Raw genomic sequence first — 24,603 nt, forward strand, 5'->3', positions numbered from 1 at the left:
ATATAGGTACTAAAGGGTCTGTCATTAAATTCAGAGGATGCTTGACTCAAAAGAAGAGCATTGGAGATGATTTAGCCATGAGCAATAACTTCAATAATAGACTGCAAAATAACAATTCATAAGACAAGACAGAAGAGAAAATAATCATAACGTCAATGAGGTCATCTTCAGGCAGGGAGAGTGAAAGCTGTGAGCAACTGCTTGAGACAGATTGATGCGTGAACAAGGACCATAGATGAGAACTGTGGTTCAAATAGGCTGCAGGTGATGTGTCTGGAATGAGCGGCAGGTGAATCCTATTACCTGGGAGGAGACTGGGAGGTGCCTGCATGTGCAGGTTTGGAGTTATCAACAGGAGCTGGCCTGACAAGGTCACAATCTCTTGCAAATTAGCAGCATAAAATTGGATGAACTGCAACACTTAATTCATAGGTGTAATATACCAGATCCTTGTATTTAAATGTCAGACTGATCAGAATCAGAATCAGGTTTAATACCATCGGCATATGTCGTAAAAATTAGATTATGAGGGCACTCAGTCCTCGTTTATTGTTATTTAGAAGTGCATGCATTAAGAAATGATACAATGTTCCTCCAGAGTGATATCACAAAAAAAAGGACAAACCAAAGACTAACACTGACAAGACCACATAATTATAACATATAATTACAGTAGTGCAAACCAATAAAGAGCAGACCATGGGCACAGTAAAAAAAAATTCAAAGTTCCGATTGACTCCCGATAGTCTCGATAGCAGGTGGCAAAAGGGAGAAACTCTCCCTGCCGTAAGCCTCCAGGCGCCGACAACTGCCGATGCATTGAAAGCACCTGACCACAGCCAACTCTGAGTCCATCCGAAAACTTCGAGCCTCTGACCAGCCCTCCAACACCAAGCACCGAGCACCATCCTCTACCGAGCGCTTCGACCCCACCCCGGCTGCCGAGCAATGAGCAAAGCCAAGGATTCGGGGCCTTCTCCTCCGGAGATTCTGGATCATACAGTAGCAGCGGCAGCGAAGAAGGCACTTCAGAAGTTTCTCCAGATGTTCCTCAGTGCTGTCACATCTGTCTCCATCAAATCAGGATTGTGCACGGCACCCTACTTGACAGATAACAGATATCGTTCACCGGAGTGGCCACTGCGAGCTGCATCATGCTGCCATCTTCTCCTCCCTCCTCCAATTGTTAACTTTGTGGCAGCAGTACATTGTAATACATAATAATAGAGGAAAAAAGCTTAATTCCAGTAAATATATATAACATTAAATTAAATAAGTAGTGCAGAAATGAAATAAAAATATTGAGTAGTGTTCATGGGTTCAATGTCCATTCAGAAATCAGATGGCAGAGGGGAAGATGCTGTTCCTAAATCATTGAGTGTCTGTCTTCAGGCTTCTGCACCTCCTCCCTGATGGTAGGAATGAGAACAAGGCAAGACCAGGGTGATGAGGGTCCTTTATGATGGATGCCACCTTTTTGAGGCATCGCTCCTTGAAGATGTCCTGCATACTACAGGGGCTAATGCTCACGATGGACCTGCCTAAGTTTACAACTCAGAAGCTTTGATTGATCCTGTGCAGAATCTCCCCCTCCCACAGACACACACCATCTCATACCAGCCAGTGATGCAACCAGTTAGAATGCTCTCCACTGTGCATCTGTTGAATTTTGCAAATGTTTGTGAAGACATACCAGATCTTCTCAAACTCCTAATGAAACATAGCCACTGTTGTGCCTTCTTTGTTTCTACATCAATATGTTGTGTCCAGGTTAGATCCACAGAGATATTGACACCCCAGGAATATGAAATGGCTCACCCTTTCCACTTCTGATCCCACTATGAGGACTGATGTATGTTCCCTCATATTATCCTTTCTGAAGTCCACAATCCATGATACCTGGGGATACGAAATGACAATAAACTGGACTGGTTAAAGAACACTGAGGCTGTCTACAAGAAGGGACAGAGCCATCTCTATTTCCTGAGGAGACTGAGGTCCTTTAACATCTGCCGGACGAAGCTGAGGATGATCTACGAGTCTGTGGTGGCCAGTGCTATCATGTTTGCTGTTGTGTGCTGGGGCAGCAAGCTGAGGGTAGCAGACACCAACAGAATCAACAAAATCATTCGTAAGGCCAGTGATGTTGTGGGGATGGAACCGGACTCTCTGACGGTGGTGTCCGAAAAGAGGATGCTGTCCAAGTTGCATGCCATCTTGGTCAACGTCTCCCATCCACTACATAATGTACTGGTTGGGCACAGGAGTACAGTCAGTCAGAGACTCATTCCACTGAGATGCAACACAAAGCGTCATAGGAAGTCACTTCTGCTGGTGGCCATCAAACTTTACAACTCCTCCCTTGAAGGGTCAGACACTCTGTGCCAATAGGCTGGTCCTGGACTTATTTCATAAATTATTGGCATAATTTGCATATTACTATTTAACTATTTAAGGTTCTATTGCTATTTATTATTTATGGTGCAACTGTAACGAAAACCAATTTCCCCTGGGATCAATAAAGTATGACTATGACTATGACTATACCATTGCTGAATATTATTCCACCTACTGAGAATATGCTGTCATATTGGAATTGCAAAGGTATGAATGAATGGCTAGCTCTTATGAAATAAAACGTTAGTACCTCTGCAGTCACTGAAGATTAAAAAGTAAATCAAAAGACTAGATGCAATATTTTTACTAGTAGCTTAGTGCGGAAATTAAAATACCTGCGTCTGTGTACTGATGTGCAGAGGAAAGCAATTCCAGCATGCTACGTCACTGCATGGTATGGAAATTGCACTGCAATGGACAGGAAGGATCAGCAATGGGTAGTCATAACTGCCTAATTGCCATCAAGGACATGGATACAAAAAGGTGCTGTAAAAGGCCTAACAACGTCAGGCAGGATCTCACTTACCCTACTCATTGGCTGGTTATCCTATTCCCTTCAGGGAGGAGGCTACATATCATCCACACCAGGACAACCAGACTCAAAACTTTCCTTAAGCAGTAAGGCTCACCAACAACCCCACCCACCCACCACTTCTTTATCATTTGCTATCGGAGTCACCTTATGTACAAACAGTCCTGTGTCTCGCGTCACTTTAAGGACATAAAATTGAACTGTATTTATATACAGACTCATGTTTATAATATGAGAAGATGGCCAGTAACATCAAGGAGGATGGCACCTAGCCTGCTCGTGGATTGTTTGTCCCATTCTCATCAGGGAGGAGGCCACATAGCATCCACACCAGGACCAGCACACTCAAAAAACGTTACTTTCCCGAAGCAGTCAGGCTATTCAACACCTCCACCCACTAATGCACATCTCCACACCCTCCAACTGCCATTACTTTATCATGGCCTTTCAGCCACCTTATGTACAGACACTCCTGTTCCTAGCGTCACTTTATGTACATATAATTAATCTATGTATATAAGATATCTTATGAATTTATACTTATTGTTTGTTCTTTACCTTATCATGTTTTTTTAATGCTGCATCAGATCCAGAGTAACAATGTCTCATTCTCCCTTTACGCTTGCATACTGGAAATGACATTAAACAATCTTGGAGGAGATCATGAGAAGGGGATCATGTTGAAAAGAGAAGAAAAATCCTGTGAAGAAAATCTGCCATTCTTATCCAGTCTGGCCCAAACGAGGCTTCAGAAACATCAATATTGATGATTTTTGACTGCCCATTGTTATTAGCCCAGTGAACCGTTCAGTTCGGCAATTGATTACAGTTGGACAATATATTAGACTATAAGATATAGGAGCAGAAGTAGGACATTTGGCCCATTGAGTCTGTTGTGCCATTCAATCGGGCTGATCCAATTCTCCCAGTCATCCCCACTCCCCTGCTTTCACCCTTTGATGCCCTGGCTAATCAAGAACCTATCTATCTCTGCCTTAAATACACCCATGACTTGGCCTCCACATCTGCTCGTGGCAACAAATTCCTCAGATTTACCATCCTCTGACGAAAGTAATTTCTCCTCCTCTCAGTTCTAAATGGACGTCCTTCAATCCTGACATTGTGCTCTCTTATCCTAGAATCCCCTACCATGGGAAATAACTTTGCCATATCTAATCTGTTCAGGTTTAACATTCGGAATGTTTCTCTGAGATCCCCCCCTCATTCTCCTGAATTCCAGCCCAAGAGCTGCCAGACATTCCTCGCATGGTAACCCTTTCATTCCTGGAATCATTCTTGTGAATCTTCTCTGAAACCTTTCTAATGTCAGTATATCCTTCCTAAAATAAGGAGCCCAAAACTGCACACAATACTCTAAGTGTGGTCTCACAAGTGCCTTACAGAGCATCAACATCACATCCCTGCTCTTATATTCTATACCTCTAGAAATGAATGTCAACATTGCATTCGCCTTCTTTACCACTGACTCAACCTGGAGGTTAACCTTTAGGGTATCCTGCACAAGGACCCCCAAGTCCCTTTGCATCGCTGAATTTTAAATTCTCTCCTCGTCTAAATAATAGTCTGCCCGTTTATTTCTTCCACCAAGGTGCATGACCATACACTTCCCAACATTGTATCTCATTTGCCACTTCTTTGCCCATTCCCCTAACTACTTAAGTCTCTCTGCAGGCGCTGTTTCCTCAACACTACCTGCTTCTTCACCTATCTTTGTATCATCAGCAAATTTAGCCACAAATCCATTATTACCTTAGTCCAAATTATTGTCATACATCGTAAAATGCTACTCTAGTGAAGTGAGCAAAGTCCACTTTTGTGAATGATCCCAACAGGGAGAAGGTACAGGAGCCTTAGGACCTACACCACCAGGTTCAGAAACAGTTATTACTCCTTAACCATGAGGCTCTTGAACCAATGGGGATAACCACTCAACTTCATTTGCCTCATCACTAAACTGTTCCCGCATCTATGGACTAATTTTCAAGGACTCTTATCTCATGTTCTCAATATTTATTGCTTATTAACTTATTAGCTCTCCAAGAGGACCACAACCTCAATGACCTGGAGAGCTATGCTAGCTAGTATCAGGGCTTTATGCTTTGGCTCTTGGTAGGGTCACATATACCAAACAGGTCAAAAGGTAAAGGTCCACTGGTCCTCCAGAGTCAGAGGTTCAGCTCAGGGCTAAAAACAAAATTGTTACAGAGACAACAATGAAAAATCCATCTACATCTGAGTGTGATGGTATTCCTGAGTCTCAGTCCAGGACTTCTATGACTGTCAGAAGCGAAAACCAAGGGGAAGCTACAGACATGATAAAGGAAGCCCTGAACACAGCCAGAGATAGAGAACCTTTATTGCTGCCCTAAACGTCAGCGGCGTAACGGCTGCAAGTAAGTAATTTATTTATTTTTGTATTTGCATAGTTGGTTGCCTTTGCACATTGATTGTTTGTCTTTCCTATTTGGTGCGGTCTTTCATTGATTCAATTTAATTCTTGGATTTAGTGAGAATGCCTGCAAGAAATCGAAACTCGGGGTTGTACACGGTGACAAATATGTACTTTGAACTTTGAACGAATAGAAAACAATGATGCATAGAGGAATTTTGGACTGAGAGAGACACAGGAGGAGGGCGAGAAAAAGAGAGGTTTGTAAAAATGGAGATAATTGAACAGAGGGATTCAAAATTACTGTAAATGAAAGCATTTCATAAAAGAGTAAAGTAAGAAATGTAAGGAGGAGTCAGTGGAGTTTGTCTGAGCATAAAATGTTCATTATTCAAGAACAAATGCAGAGACATACCTGGGGATCAAAACAAATTGTGGCACTTGTCAGCGCAATGGTATTAAACATCCAGTATTTCTCACCTTATTGCAGAGTGTGCTGTCCCTTCCTGCCTCATACTTTCATTTCTTGTCTTGTGTTTTCTCTTCTTTCTCTATTAGTTCTTCATATAGCACCATGTCATTAGCAATTATGAATACAAGAATTAGTCATAGTCATACTTTATTGATCCCAGGGGAAATAGGTTTTCGTTACAGTTGCACCATAAATAATTAAATAGTAATAAAACCATAAATAATTAAATAGCAATATGTAAATTATGCCAGGAAATAAGTCCAGGACCAGCCTATTGGCTCAGGGTGTCTGACCCTCCAAGGGAGGAGTTGTAAAGTTTGATGGCCACAGGCAGGAATGACTTCCTATGACGCTCTGTGTTGCATCTCGGTGGAATGAGTCTCTGGCTGAATGTACTCCTGTACCCACCCAGTACATTATGTAGTGGATGGGAGACATTGTCCAAGATGGCATGCAACTTGGACAGCAACCTCTTTTCAGACACCACTGTGTTAAAGGACCTGAGAATTGATACTAGAATTGGAACAACAGAGTAAACAATGGACAAAGGAACCTCCAGAGGTTAAAGGGATAAAGGAAAAACAACTGCAGCCAAATCAGCTAAGATCCAAGCAGATGAGAAAGGGCTGAGGATAAAAAAAAATAAAAGGACACCGTGTAAGGTAAGTTGGAACAGAAGCAGAAAAGAATAAATAAAGTACAGCAGTGCCAAAACGTAGCATGCCAGATTGCTCATGAGATGATATTGGACAGATCAGACGCAAGGTGGCAAAGAGCAGGAGCACCTGGAACTGAATAAAGCCAAGCACCATCAGTGTGATAAGTGGGCCTGGCTCCACTTCCATCTATGTTTCAAGTCAGTTGGATAACTGTGCATCTACACATTTACTTTGCATGGGAATGCAATCAAAGAGCAGGGGAAGCTCATCTGTGAGCCAAGTGTTCATTTGGAACAGACAGCACGACTAGCAGTCAACTCGCCAGCAAATTGAACTCTATTGAATTTGGCTGCAGGGAATTTCTTCTGCACTATTTACTCCACAATGGCACAATGCACTCAACTTCCAGAGGTCCTGTCCAATATAAGCAGTGCCATTATAGTACTCCATTTTAGACCAGAAGACCATAAGACAAAGGAGTAGGAGTCGACCATTCAGCCCATCGAGTCTGCTCCGCCACTTTATCATGAGCTGATCCATTCTCCCATTTAGTCCCACTCCCCCGCCTTCTCGCCATAACCTTTGATGCCCTGGCTACTCAGATACCTATCAATCTCTGCTTTAAATACACCCAATGACTTGGCCTCCACTGCCGCCCGTGGCAACAAATTCCACAGATTCACCACCCTCTGACTAAAAAAGTTTCTTCACATCTCTGTTCTGAATGGGCGCCCTTCAATCCTTAAGTCATGCCCTCTCGTACTAGACTCCAGCATCATGGGAAACAACTTTGCCACATCCACTCTGTCCATGCCTTTCAACATTCGAAATGTTTCTATGAGGTCTCCCCTTATTCTTCTAAACTCCAAGGAATACAGTCCAAGAGCGGACAAATGTTCCTTATATGTTAACCCTCTCATTCCCGGAATCATTCCAGTGAATCTTCTCTGTACCCTCTCCAACGTCAGCACATCCTTTCTTAAATAAGGAGACCAAAACTGCCCACAGTACTCCAAGTGAGGTCTCACCAGTGCCTTATAGAGCCTCAACATCACATCCCTGCTCCTATATTCTATTCCCCTAGAAATGAATGCCAACATTGCATTCGCCTTCTTCACTACTGACTCAACCTGGAGGTTAACCTTAAGGGTATCCTGTACGAGGACTCCCAAGTCCCGTTGCATCTCAGAACTTTGAATTCTTTCCCCATTTAAATAATAGTCTGCCCATTTATTTCTTCTGCCAAAGTGCATAACCATACACTTTCCAACATTGTATTTCATTTGCCACTTCTTTGCCCATTCTTCCAATCTATCCAAGTCTCTCTGCAGACTCTCCATTTCCTCAGCACTACCGGCCCCTCCACCTATCTTCGTATCATCAGCAAACTTAGCCACAAAGCCATCTATTCCATAATCCAAATCGTTGATGTAAAAAGAAGCTGCCCCAACACGGACCCCTGTAGAACACCACTGGCAACCGGCAGCCAACCAGAATAGGATCCCTTTATTCCCACTCTCTGTTTCCTGCCAATCAGCCAACACTCTATCCACGTATGTAACTTCCCTGTAATTCCATGGGCTCTTATCTTGTTAAGTAGCCTCATGTGTGGCACCTTGTCAAAGGCCTTCTGAAAATCCAAATATACAACATCAACTTTAAGGTTGGGTTCTCAGACACAGAAAAGCTTGCTTGACTTTCAAATGTATTAAAGCCACACAGGCCTTCTGAAGTACACACTGTACTACGTAAATTCTTAACCACATATATATAGCTAGGGTGCCTTAGATTTTTGCACAGTACTGTGGTAAGTTTATGTATTCCTCTATACTGTTTCCACAACAACAGGAGTGTTATAACTGGCGCATTCCACCAGGGGCGGTGTGGAGTGACGTCCAGGATGGAATCAGTGCTGCCCCCCAGTGTTCGCTCAGTGGGAGACGGGCTGTATTATGGTTGACCGTCGATTGACTTGGATTGAGTTTTGGTCTCTTTTATTGCGTGATTGTGATACCACGTGCGCTTGTTATCTTCTGTGTGTTTTGTGCTGTGTGTGACTGGTGGTACTGTGCTTTGCACCTTGACCCCAGAGTAACACTCTTTCATTTAGCTGTATTCATGAGTATTCATGTATGGATGAATGACAATTAACATTGAACTGAATTGGAAAAAAAAGCAAATTTCATGACCTATGTGAGTGATGATAAATCAGATACAGATATGAGTCTCTTTTGTGGGCTGAGAGTGGGAAGGGGGTAGGGAGAGGGGAATCATGTTTGGGAAAAGAGAAAGGGAGAGGGAAGGGAGTGGGAAGCACCAGAGAGGCCTTCTGTAATGATCAATAAACCAATTGTTTGCAATCAAATGACCTTGCCTAATGTCTCAGGGCTGGCTCTGTCTGTACTCACTCCACGCCCATCCCTGGCACTCTTTCTCTGCCATCTGTTCCACACCCCTCCCTTGGCGCTCCACCCCTGCCATTCCTAACATCCTTTACTTCTGCCAGATTTATGAACTTGCCCTCCACTCCACGTTGACAAGTACAGCACTGTGCAAAAGTCTTAGACACACTAGCTATATATATGTGCCTAAGACATTTGCACAGTACTGTATCTTGAATACTTAAGCAATCATGAACCTTCATAATTATTAAGTAGCATAGCTTCCAGCTAGATAATCTTCAAGCACCAAGCTTAAAAAAGCACCATATAATAAAAGTAATTATTCAGACTTTCCTAACTCACAAACTGTATTGAGAAGTGTTTTGAAAAATACACTGACTGATTTATGCAAGTGTTTTATGAAACATCTTTTTTCAATTAACAGTTTGCTGAACTGAATTATTTTTGGTGTACTTTCAGAAACTATCATCCACTGCTCTCGTCATCATACTTCAAGAACAATAAAGTAGGCGGCTATTTGATCATGAAGCCAAGTCAACAGAACTTGCAGTACAATCACAAGGACATATATAAAGAAAGATGCCAGAGATAAAAGGCTCGCAATATCATGAAGGATCCCACCCATCCTGATCATAGACTGTTTGTCCCAGTCCCATCAGGGAGGAGACTATGTAACATCCACCCAAGGACCACCAGTCTCAAAAACAGTTACTTTCCCCAAGCAGCAAGAATGATCAACACCTCCACCCACTAATCCACCAACAAGCACCCTCAAACACCACTACTTTATCATTTCCTGTCAATCACATTATGCACAGACAGTGTCACATAACCAGGACTTGTGATATGCACCATCTGCTCATACAACCATCCACCTGCTCCCATGGCTTCACGTGACCCTGACTGGGGGTTTAAGCAGGTATTACACCTTGGCCAAGGGTCACCTTTAGGCTAGCAGAGGGAAGGAGCACATTACACCTCCTTTGGTAGAGATATATTCCCACCTCGCCACCCCGGAGAGTCTATGTGCTGAATTTGCCAACCTTTTATTTCAGGAATGCCCTTACCTATTGTGTCAGTGCATAACTTCAAACAATAACAGTGCATTAACTTTCTTTGCAAATAATAGGATCATAAGACCATTAAACATCGGAGCAGATTTCAGGCCACTCGGCCCATTGAGTCTGTCCTGCCATTCCATCATGGTTGATGGAGATTGGTGTTCCCAACCTTTTTCATCACCATTAACCAAGGGATCCATGGACCCCAGGTTGGGAACCCCTGACGGAGATGAAAATTTATGTTTTCTATTGGAATTGGTTTATTATTTTCACATGAATCATCTTGAATCCTATTCATACAGAGCAGATCATTGCACCGTGCATTGATGTAAATCACAGTAAAACAATAACAGTATGTGAAATAAAATATAACAGTTTCATAGAAAGTGCAGTGCAGGTAAACAATAAGGTGCAAGATCAGAACCAGGTAGATCGTGAGATCAAAAGTCCAATTTATTGTACTAGGGAACTATTTAATAGTCTTACCATAGTGGGGTAGAAGCTGTCCTTGAGACTGATGGTAAGTGATTTCAAGCTGTTGTATCTTTGAATGGGAGCGAGGAGAAGAGAGAACATCCCGGGTGGACGGGCCTTTGAATATGCTGGCTGCTTTACTGATTCAACAAGAAGCACAGACAGAGACTATGGAGGAGAGGCTGGTCTGATGTGCTGACCTGTGTCCACAGCTCTCTGTAGTTTCTTGCAGTCATGTGAGAACAGTTGCTTTATCAACCCATTAAGCAGGCAAAATCGTTTTACAATACACTGATAAAAATTAGTAAGGGTCGATGGGGATATGCCAAATTTCTTTAGCCTTCTGAGGATGGAGAAGAGTTGGTGAGCTTCTTGGATATAACATCTACGTGGTTGGACCAGGACAAGCTACAGTAACTTCACAACTAGTAACTTGAATCTCTGAGCTCTCTCAACCTCAATATTATTTATCTGATAAATCAGCATATTTTTATAAAGTACTGCTAGGATAGCAAAGAATAAACCTTAAAAAATAAACCTATGTGCCATCGCCTAATTCTGTGCTATATCTTATGATCTTGTAACAAGTTGGATTGTGAGATCAAGGGTCCATCTTATCACACCCATCATTATCATTATGTGCCATGTCATATGATGAGGGCGATCATGGTCGTTCCATGACCATGTTTGTTCTTGGCAATTTTTTTCTACAGGAGCAGTTTGCCATTGCCTTCTTCTGGGCAGTGTCTTTTCAAGACGGGTGACCCCAGACATTATCAATTGTATTAAAAAAGTTTAATTAATATCACAAACTTAGTTGATCTTGGTCTATTCGTTCACTTTATTGCCAAGGGGTAAGAATTCTTTACTCTGCAGTAACTCTCTAATTGATGTATTCATCAGAGTACAGGTGAGATCACCCTAACAAATTAACTTACACGGTCTCTTCCCTCTCCACCTGACATGAACCATTAATCAGCCTAGATGTTACCAATGAAACTGCCTGCGGCTATCACACCTGAAACTGAGAACAACCTTGGGAATTTACACATGTGGTCAAACATGAAAATCCAGAAGTTACTCTAATTCTCTGCTCTTCCACAGGGCGTGCTGTTTTCACCCCTCTCAAGTGTAATCTCCTGAAATCAGAGAATTGACAACAACTTCAGGAATGCATGATCTGTACTCACTGAAAACTGCCCTCAAACTGTTCCACTTTGTTGTATGGGGCAGTGTAGTAATGTCGTGCACTGCTTAACAAACTCTCTGGCTCTGAGAAGATTATGTTTCAGTTTTAATTCCTTTAAAACTGTATTAGAATATTATTTGCAGAAGACATTCCCTGGATGTTGGAAATACAGAGCAGCACACTCAAAATGCTGGAGGAACTCAGCAAGTCAAGCAGCTTCTACGGTCAGGGAATAAACAATCGACATTTTAGGTCGAGATCCTTCATCAGGATTAGAAAGGAATGGGGCAGGGTATTGCTTTCTTTAATTAAAGTTTTTAAATTAAATATTAGCTCTTACTGTAATTGTATGTGTATATTCCTGTCTTCACCTGTAAATTTTTATTTAAAAGTGAGCTTTCTCCTTGCACTTGTTGCCGTCAGTGACATTGAAGCAGTGGATGCAGCCCAGTCCATCACATGTAAAACCCTACCCACTATAGAGCACATCTACACGGAACACAGTTGCAGGAAAGCAGCATTCATCATCAAGGACAACCACCACCCAGGATTTTTCTCTCCAGTCCTGCCGAAGGGTCTTGGCCTGAAACGTCAACCGTAATTTTTTCCATTGATGCTGCCTGGCCCGCTGAGCTCCTCCAGCAATTTTTGTATGTTACCCAGGCTATGCGCTCTTCTCACTGCTGCCATCAGGAATGAGGTACAGGAGCCTCAGGACCTACACCACCAGGTTCAGGAACAGTTTTTAACCCTCAACCATCAGGCTCTCGAACAAGAGGGGATAACTTCACTCAACTTCACTCACCCCGTCACTGAACTGTTTCCAGAACCTATGGACTCACTTTCTAGCACTCAAAAACAATTTTTCTCGATATTTATTGCTATTTATTTATTACTATTTCTTTGTTTCTTCCCTTGTTTTGTATTTGCATAGTTTTTGCACATTGGTTGTTATCCGTCCTATTAGGGTTCCTCTTGGGGTCCACAAACTCCTTGGATAATTGTAGGGGTCCATGGCCTATAAAAGGTCGGGAACCCCTGTTAGTTGTGTTTCTTATATTAACTGTGAGTGCCTGCAAGAAAATGAAAACAAACCTAGGGTTGTACAGTATATAGTGACATGTATGTATATTAGTAATAAATTTACTTTCAATTTTGAACTTCAGATTGCACAGCTTGGTGATGGCACTGCAGCTGAATTTCAGGAGTTTCCATTTTACTAGCAGTTAATAACAAATGATGTCGGAAAACTGGAAGTTCATTTCCCAGAGAGCACTCAAACAATTTTGCTAATGATCCCAAAGTGCATGTCATTGTAGTTTTTTAAACTGATTTTCTTTGAAGATCTGTAAAGTTAGATTGTACACTATGAGTTGTCAAGATGTCCAATGTACTTAAAGAGCCATGTAATACTATTAAAATCAGGCCTTTGCCATTTAAAAAGTGCAAGGAAAGAATTACTAGACTGATTACTGTCATGGCAAATAGGATTAAATTGTCTGCACTCAATGGAATGAGAAGAGATCTTATTAAAACTTGCAAAATTGCTACAGGACTCGATAAAGTTAGTGTGAGGAAGATGCTTTTTCCTGGGGAGATATATAAGAGGCAGCTCATTTCAGACAGAATGAAAAGCAATTTCTTCAATCAGCAGGCAGTAGTATTTGGGTTCTCTAACCTGGAAGGCTGCTCAATCACTGGGTTCATTCAAGATCGAAATTGATAGAATAATGGATATTAATGGATTGTGCAGGAAAACGGAATTGGGGTAGAAAATCAGACATGATGTTAATGGTTGATGGACCAGTCTCAATTATCAGATGTCCTACTCTTGCTTATAATCTTAATGTTCTTGTTTACTGTATATATATATATATATATATATGCTTAGTAGCCACTTTATTAGGTACACACGTACATCTGCTCATCAATGTAAATACTGAATCAGCCTGTCATATGACATCAACTCATTGCATAAAAGGATGCGGAGATGGTCAAGAGACTCAGCTGTTGCTCACAACACACATCAGAATGGGAGAGAAATGTGATCTATGTGACTTTGGAATGATTCTTGATGCCACACAGGGTTCCTTCATCCAGCAATGAAAGGGTTACTGTATGAGGAATGTCTATCGGCTCTTGGGCTATATTCCCTGGAGTTCAGGAAAATGAGGGGGGATCTCATAGAAACTTTCTGGATGGTAAAAGGCCAGAACAGATTAGATAAGGCAAAGTTATTTCCCATGGTAGAGGAGTCTAGGACAACGGGGCACAACTTCAGGATTGAAGGACGTCCATTTAGAACTGAGATGCGGAGAAATTACTTCAGTCAGAGGGTGGTAAATCTGTGGAATTTGTTGCCACGAGTGGCTGTGGGGGCCAAGTCACTGGGTGTATTTAAGGCAGAGATAGATAGGTTCTTGATTAGCCAGGGTATCAAAGGGTATGGGGAGAAGGCAGGGGTGTGGGGATGACTGGAAGAATTGGATCATCCAATAATTGAATGGCGGAGCAGACTTGATGGGCCGAATGGCCTACTTCTGCTCCTCTATCTTATGGTCTTATGGCTTGAGCGTCTCATCTCCTGGGATTTTCACACACAACAGCCTCTGGTACTTATAGAGAATGGCGCAAACATCCAGTGAGTGGCAGTTCTATAAAATGCCCTGTTCATGGGAGAGTTCAAAGACGAATGGCCAGACTGGTTCCCAAGCTGACAGGAATATGAGAATAACAGTGCTGTGTAGAAGAGCATTTCTGAACACACAACACACCGAACTGCGAAGTGGATGGGTACAGCAGCAGAACACCATGAAGTTCCATGAAGACCAGGTGGAGGGACCTAATAAAGGGAGCACTGAGTGTACAAAGGGTGTGATGTATTTGAATTTGGTAAATACATCATGCTAACAACATCATGAAAAGTGTAGGCCAAGATCAAAAGAAAATAGAACATTTCAGCAGTTTCTTAAGCACAAAGAACTGCTGTTGTCTTCACACGGTGTGTCTCCTTTGGTACCTTCTCTGACAAGCACAAGCACTTCTATGATCAATACTCATGCTGTGTAAAGTGGAGGTATTTTACTGGTGAACTGCATCTTCCTTTGCTATGTAATTCCCTTTATCTTTAGCCACGCCTTCTTCCATCCTTCATTGCCGTCTATTTGGCAGACCACCAATCTTTATCTCTGCAATAAAGATTCCCCCATCCAAACTACAGATAATCACCTAAAAGCACAACACCTACTCCAAACACATTTATCTTGATCAGATAAAGTCTTCAGAATCAGGGAACAATATTGACTTTGATCCAAGTCAATTGATTGTCCATTAACTTTGTTGGAAGAGATGTATGTTGATACTGAATAGATATTGCCCATTTTATTATGCAAAGATCAAATCTGACTGCAGATATCCATAAATGGGTAGAGACATTGTGATATTTGAACAAGACTTAAGAAAATGACATCATAGACCCTAGGTTGCAAACATTGATACATTTTCTGTCAGGTTTATTTTAATTTCATCTTTGTTATTGAATTATCTGTACATATTCATTGCTAATTTATTTAACTATTAATGCATCAATATATTGCCTTGTCACACTACTTCCCATAAGATCCTAAGAAATAGGAGCTGAATTAGGCCATTCAGCCCATCAAATTTGCTCTGTCATTCCATCATGGCTAATTTATATTCCCTCTCAACCCCATTCTCCTACGTTCTCCCCGTAACCTTCAATGCCCTGTCTAAACAAGAACCTAGCAACCTCCGCTTTAAATATACCCAGTGATTTCCCAGTCACATCCCCCGTGTGAGACATAAAGTCTGCCTTTGTATTGTACTGGTTGCAATAGACACAGCCCATACAGAGATACATGTCATGAAATTACTACAGGAAATCGGCTAGGCATGAATGGTTGTAATGAGCTCTTCAGGCCTGTGTAGGAGCGAGAGAGCATTGGGCTCAGAGGTTTTTACTGCACTTAAATTGGTTAATTGTCATTTAATGTGATTTGATAATCGTTTTCAGTTCCTTGCATTTTTATCTCGAGCAATTCGCTCATTGTAATCTGGGCATCTGCTGCTTTCTGTTCAGACTTGTTAATTTTTTTTTTGAAAGGTTTGATGATTCCACGTTACTTGCATTACTTAAGTGCATGCCCGATGAGCACTAATAGAGGGGTCCTAGTTTTGAGCACGTTACATCCTGTGGTGTCACTCAGCCGAGCCAGCAATGTTCTACTGGAATTCTCACGAATAAATTCTGGTTGCCGTTTCTACATTGGAATCTGACTTTCCTCCCCATTTGGGTTCCAACATAGCCAGCATACATCGTGACAATGGTGGAGTGTCGACTGAAAGCTTAAACGGCTTTTAGATAGGCAAGTAAATGTGCAAGAAAAGATGGGGTATGAATAATAGCTAGGCAGGAGATATCAGATTAATTAGGCATCATTATCTTAAATAATTCAGCACAACATCATGGGCCACCACGTTCAGAAAACATAAATATGGCGCTAGAGCTGTGCTTAGTCGCACAGACATGATTTGTCACAACCACGGATTTAGCAGCACAGCAAATACGGCAATTGCGCTCATGAATATGCACGTGCCAGCAAATGATTATTTCATTGTGAGTATTTAACTCCATTCATTCCATCGTCCTATTGGTTGAAACTTGGACATAGCAACATTTCACTGCCTGTTTGCATTCTACGCTGCCTGTTTATTCATTCTGTCCTATTCAACTTTTTAAATTATATTTTTATTTATTGAGATACAGTGCAGAATAGGCCCTTCCGCCCCTTCGAGCAAACCACCAATTTAACCCTAGCCCAATTACAGAACAATTCACAATGACCAATTAACCTACCAACCAGTACACCTTTGGACTGTGGCGGGAAACTGGAGCATCTGGAGGAAACCTACGCGGTCACAGGGAGAACATACAAACTCCTTATAGACAGCAGTGAGAAGTGATTGCAGGTTGCTGGTAATATAAATCCTTGTGCTAACCACCATGCTACCATGCCACCAGGGCCGGACTTTAGGTAGGGCTAGGCTGGGCTGCAGCCCAGGGGGCTAGAGCTACAGAGGGGCCCAAAATACGAGAGTGGAGCACAGAAAAGAAAAAAGATACAAGAAAAAGAGGACCATGAGAAAGAAGCATTAAAAAAGACATTGCAAGTGACAGGATTTTTAAACCTGTTCTCAATGATGCAGCAGTACCATCACTCTTGTCACAGTCTGAGACCGGTGGACAAATGGAGACTTGTTCAACAGCTAGTGCTAGCACCAGCGTTAGCACAGGACCACCGTCCTTGCCAGGTCAGCAGCTAACGTTGAAGAGGCAGAGAGCATGACTTTGGGATTCGCAACCACAGAGGCCTCCGAACAACAAAGTCGGGCCGCCATTAATGTTAACGTTTCCGCTACTGAGGATCCTTACAGCACTGATCCTGCTCGCTGGGGAAAGGAAACGTTAGATGATTCAGTCCGAGCGTACTGGGCTAAGAAAGGGCCGGAGTCCTGCCAGAATAAGGATGTGGATATCAAAGCTTTGGAACAAATATACAAACAGCAAAGACGATTTTTTCCTCCAAATTTCACTTCAAACGCAAGCTTGTAAATGGTGAGTACATGTCAAGGCAATGGCTCCTATATTCCCCTCCCACCGGCTGTGTGTTTTGTTTTGCATGCCGCATCCTCAGTGATGGTAACTGTCAGTCCATCTTCGAAACTGGCTTTAGCGACTGGAAACATGCCGCTGAGCGCATAGGAGAGCATGAAAATATCGAACACCACAGGAAAACGATACTGACCAACATTACACTGGCATCTGACAGCGGAAGAATAGATACAGAACTGCAAAAACAGTTCGAATCAGAGTGTGTCTACTGGACCGACGTATTGAGAAGAGTGGTGGCGGTTGTGAAGTTTTTGGTCAAGAGGGGACTGGCTATCCGAGGCTCCAGTGACATAATTGGCAGGCCTGATAACGGCAACCACATGGGCATTCTAGAGGTAAAAAATGGACAAGCTTGATATAGCTTTTCTGAGCAAATTGTGGCATTGCATTCTTCAGCGCTTTGAAAGTGCAAGTGTTGCATTGCAAGCTGTAAATCTAGACCTGTGTAATACTGGGGATTTGGTGAGATCACTATGGGGATACATAGCAAGCCTGCGTGATCAATTTGATACTTTTGAAACCCAAGCTAAAACTATGTCTCCAACAGTCTCACAAGTGTACAAAGAAGACACCCAACAACAAAGAAAATGTAACGCCTTTCGGGGTGAGTCAACAACACCTGATGTTGGCTTCACAGCCAGAGAAAAATTCTCAGCTACTGTTTTTTTTGGTTGTGATGGATAGATTACTTGCAGAAATTGATTGCAGATTTGCATCATATAATGACCTTAACAACACATTTTGGCATCCTAATCAATATCCATTCTCCCTCTGTACAAGATTTGCGTAAGAGAGCATCTGATCTCCAAAGCAGATACTCAGCTGACCTGGAGTTAGACTTTGTGGAGGAGATTGTCCATTTCAGGGAATTTGTAAGTGGCAAAAATATTTCATCCGCTACAGAGCTTTAATGCTTCCTCAGAGAAAAAAAACTTGCAGGTCATCTTCCCAAATGTAAGCACTGCTTTGAGGCTTGACTTGACTTCCCCTGTCACAAATGCAAGTGGTGAGCGATCTTTCTCCAAGCTCAAGCTAGTGAAGGATAGGCTCAGATCCACAATGGGACAGGACAGGCTGAATCATCTTACTCTGATGTCACTTGAAAGTGATCTTGTTCGGACACTGGACTTTAGTGATCTGATCAAGGACTTTGCTGTGAAGAAATCCAGAAGAACTAGGCATTAATTTTGAAAAACTAGCATCTGACTTTGTAAATATCTAGGCTTGTGTGTCAGTGCTGTTCCTGTTTTTATGGCAATAGGCTAATAGTTGACTGTTTACAAACCTAGTAAGTAATAAGTGGTCTTTACTCTGCAAGCCACACAGTGCAGCAATAGGTTAGTATGTGCTAGATCTCATTTTTCAAAAAGATTGTTGGAGTATTGTCAAGTTTCTAGTTTGCCATAGTGCCATCTCTCTTGGCCTTTTTGTCTCTCATTTCCATTTTGCTTTCTCAGAACACACAGTTGAGAAAAATACCTAGATAAAAATGCTTTGGTATTGTTTGAGAAATAGGGCCTATGGTCTCTGCAGCAATAGCTAAATAAAGATTTAAGATTGGGTACATCATACTTCGTCTCCCTCATAACTTTACTAAGCCAACTAAGCCTAGGTCAATTTTTGAGTGCTTTAGATGCTGTCCTTCAAACTAAGAATCTGCATTACTTTCTGTCCTCTCTCTTAAGGCCTGTAAGTTTATAGCCTGCGTATTGTACTAAACCAATGTCTTGGTCCACAGCATTGATATTTAGACCAGTACGACCTTTGCTCTTGTTCTTGTCTTTTTTTGCTTGGAACAGCAGCATTTTACGGTGTCGGCAGGGGCCCATCAGGGTCTTCAGCCCAGGGGCCCTGGCCCCACTAAATCCAGCCCTGGATGCCACCCTGCTGGATGAAAGGTCATCAGCATGAAATGATAACTCTGTTCTTCTTTCTGAGGATGAGGTCTGACCTGCTGAGTGTTTCCAGCACTTTTAAATGTCAGCTCAAAACTTATTTATTTAACCTCCCTTCTGACTAATATATTTCTGTCTTTTATTTTCATGTTTTAACTTTATCCCATTGTAAAACACTTTGAACTACATAATCTGTATGAAAAGTGCTCTATAAATTTAATATTATTATAATTTTATTTACTGTTTTAATTTCAGTTTCTCAGCATTTTCATATACAAAATACATACGTCTCCTCCGAAGTTACTTTTTATTAATCACCGAATCTGTACCATTCTCTTTCACTTAGTTCTATCTTTCTTTTGTCAGCTTATCACTCATGTCTTCCATTTGGGTGGCAGAGTGGAGATATGTCTCTACCAAATAAAGTGTAAGGTATTCCTTCCCTCTGCTAACCTGCAGATCACCCTTGGGCAAGGCGTAGCATCTGCTTAGCCTCACACCCTGATCAGGGTCACGTGAAGCCATGGGAGCAGATGGTGGACGGTCCCATGACCAGCCGGTGCATATCACAAATCCTGGTTAAGTGACCAGTGACACCTGGCAGAAAATCTCTGAAGAGTATTGATAATGGCTAGGGTCACCTGTCTTGTAAAGACACTGCCCAGAAGATAGCAATGGCAAACCACTTCTGTAGAAAAATTTTCCAAGAACAATGATGGTCATGGGCAAGATCATGATCATCCGCGTAAATATGACAGGGCACATTTTTAAAAATTTATTAAGAAACAGCATGGAATAGGTACTTACAGCCCTTCAAGCCACACCACCCAGAAATCCCCTGGTTTATTCTTAGCCGAATTACAGGACAATTTACAATGCCCTATTAACCTAGCAAACGTACATCTTTGGACTGTGGGAGGAAACTGGAGCACCTGGAAGAAACCCACACAGTAAATGACGACGATGATGCTTCCATTTGAACTTAATCAAAAGTTATTGAAAGAAGGCAGGGAAATTGGGTTGAAAGTGTTAACGAATCAACTATGCTGGAATAGCAGAGCAGACTCAATGGGCAGAGTGGCCTAGTTCTGCTCCTGTCTGCAGAGATAAGGCATGACATCAGGAACTTTGACAAACTTCTATAGATGTGTGGTGGAGGGTGTATTGACTGGCTGCATTACAGCCTGCTATGGAAACACCAATGGCTGTGAATGGAAAAATCCCACAGAATGTAATGGATACAACCCAGTACAATCATTAAACACATCTACATGAAACGCTGTCATAGGAAAGCAGCATCCATCGTCAGAGTTCCTCACGGCCTAGGCCATGCATTTTTCTTGCTGCTGCTATCAGGTAGAAGGCACAAGACCCTTAGGACTTGCACCACAGGTTCAAGAATAGTTACAACCCCTCGACCATCAGGCTCTTGAACAAAAGGGGATAACTACACTCACTTGCCCATCCATTGAGATGTTCCCACGCCAAAGATCTCATTTTAAGGACTCTTTATCTTGTTATTTCATGCTCTTGTTATTTATTACTATTTATTTATATTGGCATTGCACAGTTGTTGTCTTCAGCTCTTCACTTGATCTTTCATTGACCCCATTATTCTACAGATTTGCAAAATGTATCTCAGAGTTGTATGTGCTGACATTATGTACTGCACACTGATAATAAAATTTACTTTGAACTTTGTGTCTTGTAGTCTTAGTTACTGGATTTCTTGACCTAGCCTCCAACTGTCTTTGCAACTTTAAAATTACTTTATTTTTTCCAAGTTCATACAAAAACATAGTTTGAAACATTAACTCTACTTCTCACTCGGCAGATGCTAACTGGCATCCTGAGCATTTCCAGGATGATACGCCTTATCTCATGATTACCAGACGCGGAATAATGTGGACTACATCCAGACTCAGTGCGTAGAGAAAACCAGCGTGTGCATCGAACAATGAAAATACAGCAGAAAAACACAAGTAGAAATGCGTTCAAAGTATATCACTTCATGCTTTCTGGCATCTACCAAAGACCTCTCACCTGAAGTCAGGTATTATGTGTGACATCAGAGGGGTAGCAATTCCACCTCCTTTATTACTCATGCGCCACTCTTGACCCATTCGAGATGCCCGACACTGGAATCTGGAGGAACTCCATGGCTCAAGCAGCATCTGTGGAAGAAACAGTAGACATTTATTTAACTACGTATTGAGCTACAATAGGCCCTTCTGGACCTCCGAGCTGCACCTGGTGGGAGGACTTACAGTACACAATTAACCTACTAACTGGTCCGCCTTTGGAATATGGGAGGAAAACTGAGCACCCGGAAACCCGTCCACATGATAACGGGGAGAAAGTGGCCAGGCCAGGAATTGAACTGAATCTCCTGCACTGTAAAGCATTGTGCTAACCACTACCCTACCATGCCACCCACGTATTTCAGGCTGAAACTCTGTATCAGGACGGATGTTCCACTGTTGGCTGCTGATGTTCCGTTGATGGTCAGTTCATCTAAACAGACTGACGCAAAAAGAGGGGAGATTTGACGGAGGTATACAACATTACGAGGGGTATAGATAGGGTAAGTGCAAGCAGGCATTTCCCGCTGAGGTTGGATGGGACTGACAGAGGTTGTAGGTTAAGGGTTTGTTTAAGTGAAACATGAGGGGGAACTTTTTCACTTGGAGCATGGTGAGATTGTGGAACCAGCTTCCAGCGCGAGTGGTGGATGCGGGTTTGAAGAGAAGTCTAGATAGGTACATGGATGGGTGGGGTATGAGGTCCGGGTGCAGGTCAATGGGAGTAGGCTGATTAATATTTGGCACAGACGAGATGAGTCAAGGGCTTATTTCCGTGCTGTAGAAACGGTTACTTCCATAAATGGCTTGAGGCCATTCCAGGGATATTATGGGATTTATTTTTCTCTGGTAGAGCTCTTCCCTCACACAGTTTTTTTTTTTCTGAGAGTGTTATTTTAATGTAGTTGTTAATCTGTTGATTTCCAAGCAGATTAACAGCTGTTCCTTTTTGTCGGTACGAAAAAAAAGAACCAAGTTAGCAGAATGAACCACTGGCTTCCAAAAAGGAAACTGACAAAACACTGAAACCAAAAAAAAATGTGAGATCAAGTAGCGAGGTGCAGGAAAAAGAAAGGCGTGTGTTCGCGTAACGCCGAAGTGGTTAACAGCCACTGAAGTACTTTTAAGAAGCAAAGAGAGTCAACTAAGTGCCAAACATGCTTGGCTTGACATCTGGCGTCAGTCCAATTGAGCGAGCGTGTCACCTTTCATTCACATCAGGTGAGAATTTCTCTCCCCGGGATACAGCAGCCCCACTCTTTCCTGCACCTCTCCTCCAGAGTCTGAACAGAGTTGAAGAATGCTTCGCGCCTGCCACCCCCCACCCACCAAAGCGAACACACTCTCACAATGCTAAGGCAGTAGTCGAATGTTTAAAGTTGCTTTAAATGGCCCGGCTTGTAAGCTGCCAACGCGCACTTACAAATTCTTGTAGTACACACAAAATGCTGGAGGAACTCAGCAGGTCAAACAGCATCTATGGAAAAGAATGACTATTTGATGGTTGGAGCCGAGCGCTTTCATCAGGACTATTGTGCAATGTTTACTGACCAGAGGGAGAGAAAGGGGATTTGTGATGATTATTCTAACATAGGCGATTTCTCCTTACGTGCTTTAAGGTACAACGCTGTCTTTTTTTTTAACATCGAACTAAAACATTCTTAACGCAGTAACGCGACTCCACCTGCGAATTCAGCAGCAAAATCTAAACACGCCGCGCTCAGCGAATGGCCGGGAAGAGTTAAATTACGTTCAGGAGCCGGTGAGATCAGCGAGTGGGCGTTTTCATATTTCAGACTCAGGAGTACAGGACTGCTTAAACTTGAGTTCCCAAGAATTCAACAGGTTGTCCTCCTCAGCGGAGTAAAATGGTTCTCTGTGTGACTGGCGAGTGCCGAAGCGGCCAGAATTGAGGTAGGTGTTAGTCCCAAATTGTAAATTCATTAAAAAGGCAGAGGGGGGTCTTGGATTACCAGTCTTTGTGGATGAAACTGCGAGCGTAACCTACGTTCATAAGAAAAAAAATATTAAGCCAAGTTACTCTGAAATCGGGCAGCTGGTTGTTAAACTACGTTCACTTTAAACGCAGGGAAGGCGAACGCGTTCTGTACACTTTTCTAATCAAACTTTCGGGTTTATTTGCACTTTCGGATCACAAGATTAAGCGCACGATTTCGCCGATTTTTTTCCCAACTACGCTATATGTTTTATCTGCTCCTTCAGTGTTTCATGAATTCTAGCCAAACGTGTTGACAATTAGCTCCTTCCCTGTTTTCTTAAGCGCACTATCTTTTCATGATTGTTTTCTCTCCTAATTGCCTCTCTGCTTATCGATGCCCTCCATTTCGGCCGCGCCGAAAGATTTTCACAATGGCCATCTATTCCAGTTCTTTAGTATCGCTTTCACGATCTGCAATCGCGACCGTGGCAAACTTATACATGGTGTTTATCGGTTGAGATACTTCACTCACGTGTTGGAAAAAGAAAGAGAGGGAGTTTTCACAGATACTTACCCAACGCGGCGCTCCCTCCTGAACCCCCAGTTTTCAACTGAGAAACACGTACAAAATGCGAGAGGAGCTCACGGGTCAGGCGGCATCTAGGGAAATGAATAAACAGTCAACTGAACCGGGCCGAGACCCTTTAACAGGATGGTTGAGTTTCACCTGAGAAACCTCGTTTTCCCTACTTCAGGTTTCAATGCTTAACCCCGTATAAATCCGCCACGAAAAGCAAATCAAAACTACCTTTCGGCGGCGAAGACACTCGACAACAGAACGATACAAGAAAAAGCTGCTTAGACAAGCCTGTCATCCGAAATAAGTTTGATAAGTGTTTTTACATAGAACAGGTCTACAAAGTAGAGGGAATCTTAAAACTATCAGAGTTGTTTATTGTTTACTGAATTATCCGCTGTAAAACAGTCCTCAAATCGATCCGATTAAAAAAAAAGTTTCAATTTAAAAATCTGTCCTTTTTTCGCGGTTGCGTTTTTTTTTTGACGACGGTTAAGGCCTTTTAGATCCACGGGAAGTGAAGGCTGAAAGAAATGTCTTTATTACAGCTCCCGAGTGTCTGGTAGGCGAACAGTAAATAGGAGAGGAAAAGTAAATAAGCAAAGAGCACGAAATCTGGTCGCTATCTACTTACAACCCACCCCTACCCCTACCCCGGCCCTGATTCCCTCGCCAATTTGATCTTTTATCCAATAGGGACAATTTTCAGTTGTTGGAAGGGTTCGTTGCGCGGCAAAGCTCGAGAGCTGATCTTGCAGTCAAGACTCGTTCCAAACCAAATGAACTTCTCAATCGCCGGAGAAGTGTGAACTCCCGTGTAAAA

General features: G+C 42.4%; 1 protein-coding gene and 1 long non-coding RNA gene across 6 annotated transcripts in view; one reads left to right on the forward strand and one right to left on the reverse strand.

The window, feature by feature from the left end:
* On the reverse strand, nt 1-24,175 carry LOC140206197 (uncharacterized). The gene is made up of 3 exons (XR_011888093.1): nt 23,778-24,175; nt 21,227-21,357; nt 1-1,100 (listed from the first exon to the last, which is right to left on the reverse strand). It is a non-coding gene; the product is annotated as an uncharacterized lncRNA (long non-coding RNA).
* Nucleotides 21,023-24,603, forward strand: part of LOC140206159 (leucine-rich repeat transmembrane protein FLRT2) — a 113,268-nt gene continuing 109,687 nt past the window's right edge. For 2 of the 5 annotated variants that reach the window (XM_072274432.1, XM_072274494.1), the window contains exon 1: nt 21,023-21,767. The gene's annotated coding sequence lies outside the window, so the exon portion shown is untranslated. The other 3 variants (XM_072274413.1, XM_072274422.1, XM_072274406.1) reach the window with 2 other exon arrangements.

Source organism: Mobula birostris, chromosome 1 (genome assembly GCF_030028105.1).
Source record: "Mobula birostris isolate sMobBir1 chromosome 1, sMobBir1.hap1, whole genome shotgun sequence".
In the NCBI taxonomy this organism is placed as follows: Eukaryota; Metazoa; Chordata; class Chondrichthyes; order Myliobatiformes; family Myliobatidae; genus Mobula; species Mobula birostris.